The following is a 15421-nucleotide window of genomic DNA, read 5'->3' on the forward strand; positions in this document are numbered from 1 at the left end:
TCCTTCCTCTTCTTTTTATTTTATTTCGGATTCCGCATTGCCGCTGCAACGATTACGTCAAGGTACAACACGCGGGATCGAGGTTGCATGTATCGAATCAGGGGAGATCGATCGGTTGAACGATTCGCGATGCAAATGAAACGAGATCGATTCTAACGCAGAAAGATTAGTGCATTAGTTACGCGTTTAATTAATGCTATGGTATTATAAAAATGAAGTCGGATCTCACAGAAATAAAATCGTTATTCGCGGTTCTAGGATAATAAATCAGTTTCTAATCTTCAACTTTAATCACTTCTAAAGTACCGAAAAACGCATAATAATAGACATCGCATCTCGATTTTCTGGCTGCGCATTTAGTTATCTCAGATGTAATCTTATGGTACGTTGAGGTCTAGGTGTACGTACAAGAGGAGGACAAGCTGTCGTCATATGGCGAGTGTGATAATGACGGACTGAAATAGGCAAAGTCACCAGGTAAGTCCATAGTAAAGGGCGGAAAGATGCGCCGGATACCTACGAGAGATCGTGCACCTTCTATACCAGAGGTCACGTGGGCGTATCGAACCAGAGATTAACTACCTCTCGTCTTTTCCGCGGATTCGCAGCTGTTGTACCACCTGCCGTATCCGCCCTTTTCGCGCCGTTTAATGCCACCTACGTGAAGCACCGCCGTCGTCGAGATGTACCGCCGTCGTAATGTTAATTGCAGGCTGGACGGTAGCCACGTGATATAGCGGCAAACGAGCCGTACGTGAACGCAGTAATTCATCGCAGAGGATGGACGTTCGCACAAGGTGCGAAATATTGTATGGCGAGTCGCGTGGAAATTGCTTCCGTTATGTTGCCTCAAGTGCGGCCGCAATACACCTTTTGTAAACACCTAAATCAGGGTTGTACGAGTATCGGGCTACACATTCGATGGAAATCAAAATTAATTTTGTAACAATTTCTCATTACAGAAAGACATATTGTTCGTTTCATCCAAGCATTTGTTTATAAAAAAAATCACTATTGGCAAAATTTTGAAGTTGTCAGCTTTAATTATAAAAAGCTTTTTTTTTAAATTAAATTAATGATGTTAAATTGATAAAATTGTAAGCAGATGGTTCTTCATTTTTAATTTCCTTTTTATTTTGCATTGTTTATATTTTTTATATTAATACGAAAATATGAGCACGATTTAATATTAATGTATTAAGCGTATAACATTTTCTCACGTATCTTTTCTATTCTAAATAAATTCAGGCATTCGCCTGGTACATTCAATTACTTATTCCAGGCAGACGAAATACAAGTATAATTTAGAACGAGATGCGGAACGCATATGGTTTCTAGGTACGTAAACAAGTAATATTGATAGACGAAAAGAACAAGGAAGAAATGCAAGAAATCATGTTCCGTTAAAACGTTTGCATGATTTTAGCTTGACAGCTACACGTTTATTCGTTGCTTTCGAAATAGGAAAAACTTTAGCATAGTTTAAGACCGCATAATGCATGCCGATTTCGCCGATGTGTAATATGGCGAATGATGAAGGAATGATGGGAGGGAAGAAACGAAAGCAATGGAGTAAACGGCAAGAAATGCTCTCAGAAGCAAGCAAAGACGATTGCCATGTGGTAAGGCCAGGCAAGGAAGGCCAGTTCTCACCATGGATGGAGAAAGATATAAATCCACGATTTTACAACTTTTTAGACTGACGTTTATAGTTATGGGCCCCAGCTGCATCCCGTTGGATCAATGATTAGTATTGATCGGACTGCAACAAGAATCCTTTCCTCCGCCTGGCACCTATTACGCACTTAGCGTCTCGCGTGAGTAAATTTTACCGAGAATTTGCTGATTTTTCATATTATTATCGGTGGAGAATATTGCGCCTTTCTCAGAAATATGCTGACAATTCCAAATTACCATTAAACGCATGGAAATTTCCATCGTTCCCATCATAAATAATAATTAAATATAATTAGATTCGAGACGCAAAAAAAATGTAAAGTAGATCGTTGCGCATTTAATTTCTCTTTTTTTTTCTATATATCGAATCGCGATATTGCAATGGCATTCCCAATTAATTAATTAACAAATAAAACAGTTATAATCAAAGCTGGTATCGCAGAGGGTATCGCGAAATCCGAATCGAGAATGACCGGCGAGACCAGCGCGATTGTTGAGAAAACATACATACATATACATCCGTCGCGATTCCCGGCTCCTTATCTACGTTTCTTATCACGAGCGTTGCTAGAAGAGAACGCTCGATCGTTTTCCAACATGCCGCGTTCAAAGTACCGATCGTAACCGCGTCGATATCGCGCGGCCCATAAATTCCAAATTCCCCTTTTTCTTTTCCCCCAGGAATCTTCTCGTTTCGTTCGGTCACCCCTTGACCTTCCGCGGCCCGATCGATCGATCGATCGAGCCTTGCGACAAGCGCCAAGAAAGCGACGACGAATAAAGTCGCTCGTCCGTTCTCTCGAAGGTCTCTCGTTCTTGAGCTCGCGCAATTCGCTCGAAGCAAATCGATTGTGCGTTCCCTCGTCCCTACCTTCTTCCTGCTTTCGCCGCTTACGAACACGATCTCGACCTGGCAGTGACTTAAGAGACGCGTCCGCAAAACGACTTCCCGCGTGCGATAGCTTCCAGGAAACTCGGGATGACAGCGCGCGTTATCCCCAAGCGTCGCAACAATATGCTTGAAAGCGACATTTGAGTGATTTAAGTTGTCAGGTTGAGTTTCTCAAGTAGATTTACGCGTCAGAACAGATGGACCAGCGCAAGTTGACGAACAAACTTTCCGCGGCAAAAACGGAACAGTGCTGCAACTGTCTGCAGATATATAGGAAATCAACTTGAGGAAAATGCGCTAAGACGTTGGCGATGTTACAGGATATATCTTTCTAGGCGTATCTTTTTAATCTATCTATATTTTATCAGAGATCAAAAATTTTATATAGACAACAATTTCGAAGTATTTATTTTTAAATTAATTTAAAAATAGATATTTAATTTTTCTCTTATTTTGAAATTCAAATAGTACTTGAAAAAAAGAGAGAGAGAAAGAGAAAGAAAACACTTAACATGATAATCGAGCTATTTTATTACATTCTTTTATAGTTCCATAGAAAGCTAAAATAAAAGAAACTAAAATTTTTCGTTACGTAAAGATAACTCAGAACAAAGTCTCACTCTGTGTGAAAATTGTAATTGCATTCACTTTTATCCACGAGTCAGACGTCACTCTAATACCCACTGGTTCATTTAACATTAGTGCTCGCGCTTGCAACGTGCTTTTACGCAACTTTATAAGACGTCTAATCGATTCAATCATCATCTTCGAAGACGCGATCTGTTACGGATAGGGGAGAGACGCGGAAACGCGCAGAGATCGAGCGCGAAGCTGGAGGATCTCGAAAGAGCAGAATGGCGAAACACTTCCTTCCTCGGCTCGATAACGACGATGCGGACGCGAATCATTAATCCTCGCACCGTGTACCTTGTACCTACCTGTGATTACAATTTTTTTTTTTAATATCCTATCTATCTCCCCCGTTTTCTCCCGGCAAAGCGCGCCCTTTTCCCCTTGGCGCGATCGCTCGTTCTGCGCCTTGCGAGAGGAGGGTGGCTACGAGCTAGGTAAAGGAACACAACGCCTACGCTTTACTTGGCGAGTCGCGTTCCCACACGCGAGGCGTGAATCGCCGGATATATGTGCGCTTTCTTCTACGTTATCTTTTACGTGGTATTCGATCGCTTCGCGGGAGGAAATCGGCGCAAGGACCGTACATCGGTGATGCTATCGACACCGCAGCAGGCTTTACAGACCTTGTGTCCGTAACTTTGTTTCTACATGACTCTAGCTACGCAAGAATATATTTTCGGCCGCGTAACATGTATAGAAAATTTAATTAGAAAATAATTTAAAAAATAAATTAGAAAAATAATTATTTTTAATTAATAGTATTCATAATATATATAGTTTCACAAAAAATAAATTACCGATTTTTTAGTTGACATTTTTTTTAATCACTTTATAAAAAAAAATTACCCACATCATAAAACAATTATGAGTTTCAATCAAGTTTTCACCACGGGCTATTAACGTCACGAGATATTTTAATGATCAATGGAACGATAATTTCTGAACGTTAATAGCAGTCAAGATACATTAAAGCCATCGTCGTTTCTTCGCGGATCCTGTCATCGCGACTCTTTCTCCGCGCGCATATATAAAAGCACATCAGAGGGAAAAGTATATTCGCCACAAAAGGCGAAATATGTTGCGCGCGGCGATGCATCATTTTCAATAAACCCCATAATTACACCGGGTATCGATGTAAACACGTACGTCATCCGCGTCCCCTCTCTCTCTCTCTGTTTCTGCCGGCGTAAGATGTGAAAGGTGCCAATTTTGCAGCCCGACGAGAATCGTGTGCACGCGTATTATTTGCGTATACGCATTTGCGTCCACCTCGAGTTTACATCGCGCAGCCGTATATATACGTACGTGTATACAAGCGCTTAAGAGTGACAGTGCGAAGGTTTTCCCTTGGAGCGATCGCGCAGCTCCGTTTGAGCTTTCGATCGACGAGAGAGGCCCCCAAGCCCGTGAATTCCGTCGTGACGTGAATCACGTGTTTATTGTGCTCGGCTTCGCTTCGGCGAGGTACGTACATAAGTAATATGCTCCCCGCGCCTATACGTGACTCGTATGAACACGGTGAGTCGCGGATTGACTGAACCTACGTTATGACGGCAATAACTCCAGACATGATTGCCGGGATGGATAAATATCGTATCGTTGATACACAGTCTCTCTTTCTCTCTCTCACGAGGTGGAAAAACGTTTCGTGTGATCAGCGAAATCGGAAATATTGCAAGGTGATCCGCTATATAGCTTGCAATCACGACGTTAGCCTGATGAAACGGTTTTTCAAACTACTGTTTCGTATCTTTATTTATCTAAAGTGTCTGAAGAACAACTAGAAAATTAGTCCGCCTTTTTGTCATATATGTTTGATATATCATTGATTAAATATATTGAATGTATATTAATATATTCAGAATAAATTCTCTTTTGCGAAAATAAATAAAAAATATATAAAATCTTTTTAGAACGACATATTAATTAATCGTCATCGCCAGAAATGTTTTTCGGTGCATGTAATACAGAGATATATTGGCAAATGTTATATAGCTATTATACATACATGCTTGATGTGCGCAGAATGAATCGGCAAAGGCAGCGCTAACGAGGATTGAAGAAGCCTCGCGACGAACGATTTCCCATTTCCATAAATTATGCTGGCGTACGGCATATAACGGATATATAATGCTCTCATTAACAAGTGAGCGCAGCATCTCTCTCTCTCATCGGGAGAGATAGACTCTCTGGGCGCGCGAGAGTTTCTGTGCTCGCTGAATAAGCTCGTTTGTTCGATAAACAGCGCGATCCCGGCAGCTCCGCGAGCGTTTGATCAACGCCCAGCCGTCTTATTAATTAAAAGCGGCCGAGTATCACTTCGTTAGGGAGTATCTGATGCGTCATAAAGGCGCGCGCGTACGTATATACGGGAGAGAAGAAAAGAAAAGAAAGAAAAGAAAGAAAAAAAAGACAGAGGGGGGACGAGAGGGAGTGTTGTGTAGGAGCCTCGTAAGAAGGACACGATGATGCAAATAGCCATGGAGACTGCTGTGGGACTGCCTCGTTAACGCCCGGAGTTATGGCCTGTCTACACCAAAGGAGGAGCGCAAGGTGCACGAGGATGAACCGGCTGTGTAATTTGCGAAAATACTAATTACGCGCGTGCTTCGAGTCGTTCTCGCACTTTGCGCTAATCCGCACAAAAATGAACACTTGGCGCGTACATATTGTTACCCCTGTTGATGCCGAGGAGGAGGCCGTTTCGCCATCGGACGGCGAAGTTCGTAAAATATCGCTCGTAAAAGCCACTGGGGAAGAAATCGGAAGCGATAGCTAAACAAAAAATGAAAAATCGCAATGAAAAACGACTCGGACTGGACGTATGTATGTATGTCCTTATGCCGTTATCCTGGCGAGAATTTTCGTCGGGATTCGCGATCGTTATCCATCGCGGTGGATGATCGAGGGTCGATCGGCGATATGTCGAGTGCGATAATCCTTTAACACGAATAAAAACGTGCGTTTTTCTCGGGGATTTCCAGTCATTTGCACATCGAACGGTTCGCGATGGGGGGAAAGGGGGAAGGAGGGCACGTGTAAGAAAACCACGCGCAATGTCGCTTTTACGAGTGAGCTCAAGAATATTTTGCGCTAGCGCGACGACGCATATTCGCGGTTGCAGCGGTATGCTATGGTCGATACCTTCAAGTATGCATATCCACGTACGGGATGCGCATTCTTCGCGTAGGCATAACGACGAACGGCATAGCGATGTGTGTACTTACTTCTCGTTCCGTTCTTCGTACGATCAACGCGCAGGATGTGTTACCTTTAATGATAAAGCCGTTGTTATACCTGCTGCGCGGTTGCTCTCTGTCTCTCTCCCTCTCTCTTTTTTTTTTTTAATGTCGCATATGTTAGACCGCGGTGTATTAGCATATCCCCGATGTGTACTTCAGCGGCCTCAGCGCTATTCCCGATGCGAATACGTTTGAATGTGGCTTAAAGGCATACCGGGGCCGCCGAGTATGCACCGCGCTAATAATACAGAATCGAATGCATCGGAAATGTCAAACGGGAGAAGCATGCAGCGATAGCATGCGGTGAAGCGCAAAATATAAAGGTATAAAGTTAATAGCCATTGGTACCTTTCGTCATGTTATGCAAGCCTGTCAATAAAGTGAATTCGCTTTTAATTATTAATAGAAAAAAATATTGTCTTTTATTTTAAAGAAAAATCTGTCGATGAAAATAACTTTGTAACGTTTATATATTATATAATAAAACTCGAAACACACACATCACACACGCGCATACAATTAATATGAGAATAAAAATTATAATCATTTTATTATAAAGTTTATATTTAAAGAAACTTTTATATTTAAATGCATATATCTTTTCTAAAAATGAACATGGGAGCTTTATAATTAATTAACGAGTATCCAATCTCTAGAGTATGATATATTCTTTCCATATATCTTAATAAATTAATTGTGCATACAAAACATTTTTGCGGTGCAAAATGGAGATATCTCATTTTAAAGTCAATTCAAACGATTGAGTGCATTCAGTGCCTTCGAGAAATAATTTACGCAACTCGGTTATCTTGCTTATGTCAAATCGTGCACCAGAATAATTTGTAGCCCATGAAATCATATTGACATAAGTTGATGTTATAATATCATATCTCTTCTCCTATGTTATATATAAGTGTAACAATTTAACGTTTGCGGAATATATTACATAAACTTACATAATTCTCTTCGTATACACGATCGCAAAGACTGGCATAATATTTTAGACAAACGTACAAAGTACATATGTATATATCTTTCATATATGTAATGTAAGATAATTATTTTACGCATCTATCAAAGAGATTCGAGACCGATAAGAGAGAAGTTAGGATGAGCAATCGATATTCAGGTTCGATTTTCGGTGCTCGTACCTGTTGCTCTGATATCCATAGGATACACGTCTCGTGTATGCAGCTGATAGCTGGCATTAGTACGTGACGATTATTTCTGCATGCTTCGGCAACGATTTCCTGCGAGCGGAATGCAAATCTCGAGCCCGAGCGCGCGATACCTACGATGAATTAATATTAACGACAATATCATTTTCGCGCCTCCAGACACGATTCTACTTGCCATTAGACAATTTAATTCAGCAGTCGCTGTATAACCTTTTGGAATCACGCGTTCGCCGCCGTCCACGTCTTCAAGACGCGGAGAGCGTGTTCTGAGAATAAATTAGCAATTTGTCTGCTAATCCGTTAGTATACTATGTATGCTCACGGATGACTGCATTATCCTTATCGGATCTAATGTACTCGATGAAATAGCGTAGTGTTTGCAGAATATGTAGTAGAAATCATAGTGTCAAGCCAGTTTTATCGAAACATTTACATGTCTGATAGTCTGATATATGTACTTTGCTTAAAGAGTGTGTCTCCCTCTCTACTGTTTCTACTATATATTATGCGTGTCAATTCTTCGTACTCTTAAAGAAATTTATAGTTAAGCTTTCTACTCAGAAAATGTTAATTGGTTGTGCGTACTATAAATAATTGCATTTTTTAATTTAATATTAAATGTTTTCGTAATGTAGATCTATATAAATAAAAATTTTATTAAAATAAAATTTAATAAAATTAGCGCAAAATATAAAATTATATTTATTTATGGCTTTAAAAGTTAATTTTCTATTTAATTTTCTACTTAGGTATATGTCAACAAGTTTTCTCGAGCTAATATATTTATAATATTAATAATATTTTAGCCAATAAAAAATTTATTATTTTGCCATGTGGAATATTTCGTTAAAATTATCACATTATGACGAAATAGTTGTTCAATTTTATTTCATAGTACGAAATATATAGAAAATAATCTTTAAAATTTTTTGGAGAATAGTTTGCAATAATTTTTCTTTATTTTATCGACTTATTCAGAAACCATTAATTATAATTGCATATTAAGATTACAAATAATTGATTTATTTTAAGAAGTGCAAACTACAATTATAAGTGAAACGACTCTCTCTTTATTCAGGCAGATATTTATCACACTCTTGAATTAAAATCTGTCGAGTCCAAAACTTGTAATCTTAAAATCCCTCTGTTTGGAAGCACTAGCGAAACTTAAAAAGTTTACCACGCTTGAACTTGAACAAAACTTTGCTTATATCCGATGTGATAGTAGTAAAGAGCGATTGCAATCCTTCGTAAATGTTGTGCGAAAAATCGCCACATTCTCAGAGCATTAAAGTCTTGTTGTATACAAAGCGATCCATCATCCGTGAACGTCATTGTAAGTTAATATACAATATATACATTAGTATGTGCGCGTAAACACTTTCTACGTAGATTGTTATTTCATTTTACAAATAAAAATTAGTTGCTACTTTGAGAAATATTCTCAAAGTCTCCATAAACGAAATTTTGCGACGATTTCCGGATTGATAATTTAATTCGCGAATTAATATTCTTTTAATAATGATTGTATTACTTCATTTTATTAAATATATAAATTGCTGCAATATTTAAAAATAAATATAATATAACTTTCAAGTGTAGCTTTACAAATTTTGTTAAAATAAAAATATTTAATAAAACGTTTTATTTATCAAGGTATTTTAAAATAAAAAAAATTAAAGCAAAGCATAAAGTGCTTTATTTAGTCACATCAATTTACAATCTGATTTAGTGATTTTTTCCAATTCAATTTTGGCGAGATTGTAAAATTTAATTTCTTCCAAAAATTGAAATCAACTTAATATTTTAAGAATAATCAAAACATATATGTTCTACAAACCATATATAATATTTACATGTTATATATTTTTTTATATATTTATTTTTATAATTATAGAAACTGATAAGCATCGCGGGCAGCACATCGCAAAGATTTCCGTAGTGCATGAAATTATCTTGCCGACTATAAAATTAAGTATACTGACCCAAGACATCAATTTGGTAAGTCATAAAAGTCATTTGTGTGCATTGCTGTTAGCGCGAAAACAAGTAATATTACGTACATTCTTTACAGTAAATGCGCTGTAAGGGTATTATTATCTTGTATAAATCACAGAGACTCTTAGAGACGAGATGCAACTGTAGACTGACGCAAGCGCGACGATATTTCACCTGTCGCATGTAATTCTCATCCAATACGGTTTCTTTCGAAACCTATATTAATTTCGTTCGGCGTCCTATTTTATTCAAGAGTCGAGCGGAAACGAGTCGTCGAAGAGCGAGAAACGACGGCTTCAGTATCGGTTGCGCCGTACATCAAAGCGTCTCGACGCGAATATATGTATATCGGGATGAATACCATGTCGTTTTCTCTGGTATAGCGTCGATGCAAAGCGATCTGCAGAAACGAGCTGGAAAATTTACATCGCAAAATCTCTGTGTTTTAACGTATATATATATATATCTACGCAGGTATCTGACTTGTAACCAGGCTTTCACGCACTTCATGAACCTCTAAAATATTTCCCATCGCGCGTATTTATTTTCAATCGAAATATTCAAATAATATAAATTTTTACAATTAACTAGTTATTTTAGAGACTCCGAGCGAACGCAAACGGGCAAAAGAGTGTCGTTTTGAACAATATATGCCTCAGCAATGTTGTAATTTAAGTTAATTGTAAACACGTGCGATGCAAACCAAAGCAAATATCAGGCAGCAAGTATTAAGCGACGAAGATTTCGTTATATTAAAGAATCTCCGTATGTTATCTAATAAGTTTATAACTTTACGTGTAGCATTTTTGTTATATCCTCCAACTTGCATGCTTATAAGCCGTAAGAACTGCGCATCTTGCGGAAAAGGAACTAGCGAAAGAAGAAAAAATCTTCCGTAAACGGAAAACTTAGCTATTGGAGATTTTATTTATAGCATATATTATATTCTGCAAGCATGCGCGCATTTCTTGTTAAGTTCTTTGACTCTATGGAACGCGCGTAAATCGTTGCGTGCACGGGCGAAATTATAATAATCGTAGTAGAGAAGAGAAACTGCTCCAGACACGAATATCATAATCTACGGACCAGAGTATCGTAATTACCATATTATATCTATAATGATCGTTGCTGTATAATATTTGTTAATTGGTAAATTATCTCAAAAGAACCTCGTGTATATATTATGGACTTATAATTATAATTAGCCGTGACGTTTCATTTCGCTTCATTATCCATATATACAAGTAAAATTAAAATAATTATTTCGACATAAAATATATTTGTCAAACAAAAAAAATTTTATATTTTATTAAACTTGTCATTTTGAATTTATAGAAGCAACTATATTAGATTTACATGGTTCACTTCTGATAAATCTCATATAATTAACTAAAAATTCGATCGTCCACTCTGTTTATTAGCGGATGAATAATAATCATGTAAGCTTGGATTTCAAATGCAAATAAGATAGAGCTTGGCGTACATGTAAATGTGTAATAAGAGCATGAATGAAAAACAAAAAATGTTTTCAACGACTTTCTTGCAAAACAGTTCGAGGAAACGAAACGGGTAGATGCTAATTAGCGACTAAGAATTACAATGAATGGGCGAACGTCTGGTGCAAATTGCACCAAACGGTCTAGCCTCTAGTGACATTAAATCGAAGATATAGTCGGAAGCAAGAAAAATATCACGTCTCAAAAATGTCATGATTGCTCCGAGAAAGAGAGAGAGAGAAAACATTTAACACGAATCTCAATTGAATGCGACATTTTACGAGAAAAATTTAACGAACAATTTGACTCTTTGTTGGATGAGAATTTTTCTTTTCAAGATGTGAGTACGTGTATTTTTTTCGGCGAGAATGAAAATCGTGCGTATCATCGACACGATGTATACGAAATATAAATATTGACATAATGTACGCTTGTGAGTAATGAATAAATGTAAATAATGACAAATAACGTTGGGATCATTCTTGACAGCTAAATTAATACAAGCACCACAATTTGTGCAAAATTATTTTTAATAATAATGAAAGTTGTCTTGCTGCGAAAACAAACGTAGAGGAAACGTCAATCGCGACTCTCATGGATATTATTAAAATTTAATTTTTTGATCTTACTTCCATTTTTATAGAACCGCAAACTTTGATCTACGTTCATATCATATGACAGAAATTTAAAATTCACGGTGAATTTTTCACGGTAAGAAAGTTACGTATATATTTCGCGCAGTCATTAGTATAGTGCGGATTTAAGAATTCGCAGCGACATCGTCTCCTTCTATAAGGAAATATTCCACTATTTATTTTACATGCCTGGTTAAGAACGAAGTTATTTTATAGCGACTGCGCCGTCAAACGACTTTGCGCGACATCCTCTCGATCGGAAGATGCGTGAATCCATGGAATCGGACATTAACAGGATCCTCATAAACGGGCTTGGAGTTTTATTTCGATATGCGAGTGAGTTTTACGATTCTACGTCTCTTCGGATTTCTGACATTCCTACGATAGTGGGAATAGAATATTTTCTATACCGCATCGTTATCCGGATATCGTGATCTTTAAACTAAGAAATTCTCCCGTGTTCTTTTATCGGATGCATTGACAGATTATTACTGATTTGTCGATCAGCGCAACACGCGGACAAGGATTTAACGGTCCATAAAAGACCAACTTACGATTATATCTTTAATTTTATACAACAGGAATCGTCGTGTCGATCCGACAGAAATCCGAGGTTCATTTATTGGTAGCAAATTTGTCGTGTATTTTCTCATAAAAATTCGACTTGCGAATATGCATAACGTGCCCGAAACAATAAAATACAACAGTAGCAATCCTTTCTTTAAAAAAGGCATGTTAAGTCGATTCTCGAATGTATCGCAGTCCACTCGAATGTATCGAAGTCATCTCGAAAGTCTCGAAGCGTATTGTTGCCTCTTTTCCGCAATGCAGATTGGCTCTCTGTCGATTTGCGTTGTGTGTTATATTCGTAGCATCGAAAGGCTGTCATCGCGAGGGTTAGCAGCTAGCAGTTTGACAGTTAGTCCAAAATAAAATTAAATAAAATGTTATAATACTTTAAACTTAATAAATATTTTCGCGGAAAAGAGGCAACAATACTTGCGAGAATCGACTTAATATGTCTTTTTCAAAAAAGAACTAAAACAACAAGCGCGCGCTACGCCATTCATCGATTTTATATAAAAAAGAATGATGTTTTTATATAAAGTTTGTTTAAACTTGATTAATATTTTTTGGCAGAAATCAGATGATTAAAGCATTACATTGCTAATTAAATTTTAAAATAAAAATATGTTATAAAAATTAAAATAATTTTATAAATAATATGTTATAATGCTTTATCTGCGATTAATATTTTTTGACAGAAATCAGCTGATAGCTGTCATAAATATTAATCGAGTTTAAGGAATTATAATATACATTATTTAAAAGATTATTATTTTAAATGTTATAACATATATTCTTATTTTTAAAATTAATTACCAAATTAACGTTTTAATCAGCTGATTTCTGTAACAAAAATATTAATCGAGGATAAGGTATTACTCACAACATATTATTCACAACATATTGCTATTTTAATTTTTATAACATATTACTATTTTAAAATTTAATTACCCTACTACATTAATATTTTCTAATATATTTATTTAATTAAGAAGTAGTATATTTATTAAGTTAAGAATAGAAGTGAGACATGAATACAAATTTAAAATTAAGGTTTCGTAGATATAATTTTTAAAATAAAAATTATTTTCTTAATTAGAGTCACAAATATATTTCGTCCGACACTTTTCGATAATCTTGATATAATTCGAAATCCGAATGCGCAGTAGAAATGAGTTTCGACATATATTACCGCGATATATGCATGCAGTCACGCATAATTCGTAATAATGTGCAGACAATGTCCTGTTAAAATGTATATAAGATTAATTTTTTGCACGTTTTGAAATATCGAAAATTAAAATTTTTAAGCCGCAAATCCCATACGGCGCAGATTTATATAACGTATATTAGACCAAAAAGGTAGTACGCTGGTATGCTTATGGTACAAAGATAATCTGCAAACAATACACTATTGAAATATATATACGATGAATTTTTGGCTCGCCTTAAAATATTAGAAATCGATACTTTTTTACAGTTGACCCTATGCGACGCAATCTTATTCTATGTATATAAAGTTAAAACATTTGTACGCTGGTGTCTGTTTGGTACCAAATGATTCTGTAATCAATGTACTATTAAAATGTATAATCGATGAATTTTTGGCTCGTCTTAAAATATTAGAAATCGATACTTTTTTACCGCTGACCCTATGCGACGCATCCTTATTTTATGTTTATCGTATTAAAAAATTTGTACACTGGTGTCTGCATGGTACCAAAAGATTCTGTAATCAATGTACTATTAAAATGTATAATCGATGAATTTTTGGCTCGTCTTAAAATATTAGAAATTAATACTTTTTTGACGCGGACCCTGTGGGACGCATCCTTATTTTGTTTACCGTATTAAAAAATTTGTACGCTGGTGTCTGCATGGTACGAAAAGATTCTGTAATCAATGTACTAATAAAATGTATAATCGATGAATTTTTGGCTCGTCTCAAAATATTGGAAATCGATACTTTTTACCGCTGACCCTATGCGACGCAAACTTATTTTATGTATATCAAGTTAAAAAATTTGTACGCTGGTGTCTGTTTGGTACCAAATGATTCTGTAATCAATGTACTATTAAAATGTATAATCGATGAATTTTTGGCTCGTCTTAAAATATTGGAAATCGATACTTTTTACCGCTGACCCTATGCGACGCAACCTTATTTTATGTATATCAAGTTAAAAAATTTGTACGCTGGTGTCTGTTTGGTATCAAATGATTCTGTAATCAATGTACTATTAAAATGTATAATCGATGAATTTTTGGCTCGTCTTAAAATATTAGAAATGGATACTTTCTTGCCACTGACCCTATGCGACGCATCCTTATTTTATGTATATCATATTAAAAAATTTGTACGCTGGTGTCTGCTTGGTACCAAATAATTCTGTAATCAATGTACTAATAAAATGTATAATCGATGAATTTTTGGCTCGTCTCAAAATATTGGAAATCGATACATTTATGCCGCTGACCCTATGCGACGCATCCTTAATTTATGTATAGCAAATGAAAAAGTTTGTACGCTGTTGTCTGCTTGGTACCAAAAGATACTGTAATCAATGTACTATTAAAATGTATAATCGATGAATTTTTGGCTCGTCTTAAAATATTAGAAATCGATACTTTTTTGACGCGGACCCTGTGCGACGCATCCTTATTTTATGATTACCGTATTAAAAAATTTGTACGCTGGTGTCTGCATGGTACGAAAAGATTCTGTAATCAATGTACTATAAAATGTATAATCGATGAATTTTTGGCTCGTCTCAAAATATTGGAAATCGATACTTTTTACCGCTGACCCTATGCGACGTAACCTTATTTTATGTATATCAAGTTAAAAAATTTGTACGCTGGTGTCTGTTTGGTACCAAATGATTCTGTAATCAATGTACTATTAAAATGTATAATCGATGAATTTTTGGCTCGTCTTAAAATATTAGAAATCGATACTTTTTTGGCGCGGACCCTGTGCGACGCATCCTTATTTTATGTTTACCGTATTAAAAAATTTGTACGCTGGTGTCTGCATGGTACGAAAAGATTCTGTAATCAATGTACTAATAAAATGTATAATCGATGAATTTTTGGCTCGTCT

At 36.3% G+C, this 15421-nt stretch overlaps 2 protein-coding genes and 1 long non-coding RNA gene across 3 annotated transcripts in view; 1 reads left to right on the forward strand and 2 right to left on the reverse strand.

Annotated features, from left to right (window-relative positions):
• Positions 1–10535, forward strand: part of LOC145936729 (uncharacterized) — a 93093-nt gene extending 82558 nt beyond the window's left edge. Inside the window, exon 4 of the long non-coding RNA XR_014425433.1 lies at positions 9520–10535. This is a non-coding gene — a long non-coding RNA (uncharacterized LOC145936729). The remainder of the gene's footprint in view (positions 1–9519) is intronic.
• Positions 1–15421, reverse strand: part of Mesr6 (misexpression suppressor of ras 6) — a 660805-nt gene that overhangs the window by 365086 nt on the left and 280298 nt on the right. The gene's annotated exons all lie outside the window — the stretch shown is intronic.
• Positions 1–15421, reverse strand: part of LOC145936727 (uncharacterized) — a 117051-nt gene that overhangs the window by 24559 nt on the left and 77071 nt on the right. The window lies entirely within an intron of this gene.

Source organism: Prenolepis imparis, unplaced genomic scaffold (genome assembly GCF_030444845.1).
Source record: "Prenolepis imparis isolate NDT839.2.m4 unplaced genomic scaffold, iyPreImpa1.0 SCAF_5, whole genome shotgun sequence".
Classification (NCBI taxonomy): domain Eukaryota; kingdom Metazoa; phylum Arthropoda; class Insecta; order Hymenoptera; family Formicidae; genus Prenolepis; species Prenolepis imparis.